The following is a 3,085-nucleotide window of genomic DNA, read 5'->3' as shown; positions in this document are numbered from 1 at the left end:
AACCTAGTTTTCATCTCTCACCACAAGAAGACTATCAAGACTAAAGGGGTCAAGAGAGAGAAGCGAATTCTAAGATATAGGCTAACTAGGATTGTTTTCATGATGCTTACAAAAAGAGCGCCTCGTATACCTTGCCAAGACAACATGGTAGGCTCCGGCTGGCTCGAGAGAATAGACAACATTAAAAATAAATGTCTCCTCTCTCGCTGCCACTACCATGTGCAAGCGAGGGAATTGAGAAATATAGACGACACTTTAATATCGTCTTCTATACCTCTCCATCCCACGCGGGAGGCTGTGGTTGGATTTCTGGAATAGACCATGCTTAAAGTAAAAGTGCCGTATATACTCTCCCTACACCTCATAACCACCTAACAGAAAGATAATAGAGACTGATAGACGACGCCTAAATATCGAATATAGTCTAGACCTTGACATCGTCACGTGCCAAGCTATTGTTGGATTATTTATGGTATAGACGGTACTTAAAAAACCGTCATCTATATTCGTACTACCACAACAACCACACCGCACCACTGCTCAGCGTGGCTAACAGGCCTAAGGCGCGCCGTGTAGAGTCAACAGACAATAATAATTAATTTTTGTTTTCTGGCTCATTTTGAGCCGTTCGATCAAATCCAATGGCTCGAAGGGCTCTGAAAATACCATAAAACAGTCTTTATATATATTAGACTCTTATACATCAGAAGTTAGGTTTTATTTTAGTTTTTCTTTAGTTGCTTGGCTAGTTGGGAGAGAAGGAGAACTGGAGAAGAAGACCCGTTCATCACCATCGCCACTATCGATTAATCTTCTTTTTTTTTTACTTCTTCTCTTTATATGTTTTGTTTTAATTTAGTTTTTATGGATTGCTTTTGTTTATTTTTTTTTTTCTTGTTACAGTCGTCGCCATGAGCTGAACCCCTCAAGGGTAGTGGCTTAGCTTTTCTTGATTATGGTTGTGGACTCATGTTTACTTGATTGACGTAACTTTCATGTTCTTTTTCTCTATCACTTTATTTGATTCCATGCTTATTGCTAGTTTCAGACTCATGACCTCATTCATGATTTTATGATTGACTTGATATATGCGAAAGATTAGGTTGATCATGTTTAAGAATTAGATTACCATAGTACATTCCTAGGATAGAGATAGTTAGGCTGCTATTGAATCGTGTGAACACTCTTGTCTTTGATGCTTGTCGTATTTTAAGGGTTTAAGATCGAGATATAAAACCTGGTATTGACATAGGTTGTTAGATGCTCGAGAGAGATTTCGCGATAATATTACGTTAGTATGATTAGTGAAGATTGAGAACCGAAAATGCATGTGTATTTCTAGGAATCCTGATCATTGGAGAGTTTAGCGAAGCTGTTGCCCTTGCCTTTCTCATATCCGTCCACTCATCAGTTTATTTGTGTCTTTAAAAAATTTCTGCAAATTAGTCCATAATCATCCTTCGTATTCTCGAGTCCAATTTGTTACTAGTTAGTTAAGTTTCAGTTAAGCAAAGTCCACTTGGAATCGACTCGTTCTTACGATATTACTACTTGAGCGACTATGTAAACATGCATACGAAAATATCGAAAGAGGCAGCTTAGGCCCAGAGTGGACCAATGCCCCCCTGAACATTTAATAAGAATTGAATTTTTATCCCTAAATTTTTTTAAAATGAAAATTTTTCATGAATATTGTATATATTTAGTCCAAAATTATATAATTTTTCATATTTGCCCCTTCAATTTTTTTTTTTCTTACACGGCCCTTAAAAATTTACAATTTCACCTTTAAATTTTACATTTTTAGCTCAAAATTAAATAATTTTATTCATACGACCCTTCGTGAATAATTTTATCTTACACGCCCCTCTTGGAATATTAAAAAAAATTAATCAAATTTGCCCACGCCCCCGGCTACAAATTCTAGCTCCGCCACTTATGACAATTGGATTCTATTGATGCTTCCGATAGTGTGGGCGATGACCTATAATAGTTCATAAAGGATTAACGATGATGTATTTTGAGAGAAGTGGAGAGAGGTACATGTGATGCGTGTATAAATCTCTTAATTTTATAATTAGTGTATAGAAACTAAAAACGTTATTTAAAATAATATTGTGCGTAAAAATTAATTTCTATTTAAGACATACAACTAAATTAAAGTCATCTACATTAAATATCAATCAGTTAAGGAAAGAAAAAAATCTGTCAACAAAATTTATTATCCAATTAATTCTGCAAACATAATCTTTAATTCCTAATATATTTAGATTCTATCCAATACAACCATTTCCCAATCTTATCTCAATTTCATCCCTTTAAATACACACATAAACATCAAATCCAAAGCACACAGTTCGTGTTATACTCACACTTTTGTTTACAATTTTCAGTTTTCTCATCAACCATGTTTCTCCGCATTTTACTCATCCTTGTTGTCCTGTTGTACAGCAGTGGATATAGCCTGCAAAGCACTCCTTTTGAAAAAGTGAAAGTCCAAATAACTAACGACATGGACCCAAGCACCGAGCTCGATCTTCACTGCAAGTCTAAAGACGATGACCTAGGGATTCATACCCTTCAGAAAGGACAGTCGTACTCGTTCAAGTTTAGAGTCAACCTTTTCCAGAGGACGCTGTTCTTCTGTAATTTCCGATGGAAGTTAAAGGGCGGCGTTTTGAACAATTGGCTCAACATCTACGAGGCTACCGGCCCAAAGGGTGAGTGTAGTGACTGTAACTGGAAGGTCTACACAGACTCCGCGTGCCTTAACACGACCGTGACCAAGTCGGCTGTCCAATGCTTCCCTTATTATCCCAAATATAACCTTCCAGCCGTTTAGGGCTTAATTTTAGAGTTTCTGTGTCTTATTGATATTTACTTTGACGTCAATAATAAAATAAAAAAAAAGGGATTCAGATCTGTGTGTGTGTGTGTATTTTATTTTTTTTTCGTCTGGGAGTGCTTGTATCATAATGACCGCAATATTGTTTAATAAATGGTAATGACTATATGAGAGTTAATACTGTCATGCATTATAATTCGACGATAACCTATCAGTTTTAAAAATCTAACAAATTTGACT

At 36.0% G+C, this 3,085-nt stretch overlaps 1 pseudogene; it reads left to right on the top strand.

Annotated features, from left to right (window-relative positions):
- Positions 1 to 2,407: 2,407 nt before the first annotated feature.
- On the top strand, positions 2,408 to 2,842 carry LOC149393837 (S-protein homolog 29 pseudogene; annotated as a pseudogene).
- The last annotated feature ends 243 nt before the right edge of the window (positions 2,843 to 3,085 follow it).

The sequence above is a fragment of the Urtica dioica genome, chromosome 6 (assembly GCF_054948205.1).
Source record: "Urtica dioica subsp. dioica isolate 48M chromosome 6, U.dioica_male_clone48M_v1_H2, whole genome shotgun sequence".
Classification (NCBI taxonomy): domain Eukaryota; kingdom Viridiplantae; phylum Streptophyta; class Magnoliopsida; order Rosales; family Urticaceae; genus Urtica; species Urtica dioica.
This window is presented reverse-complemented; position numbering and strand designations above follow the sequence as displayed.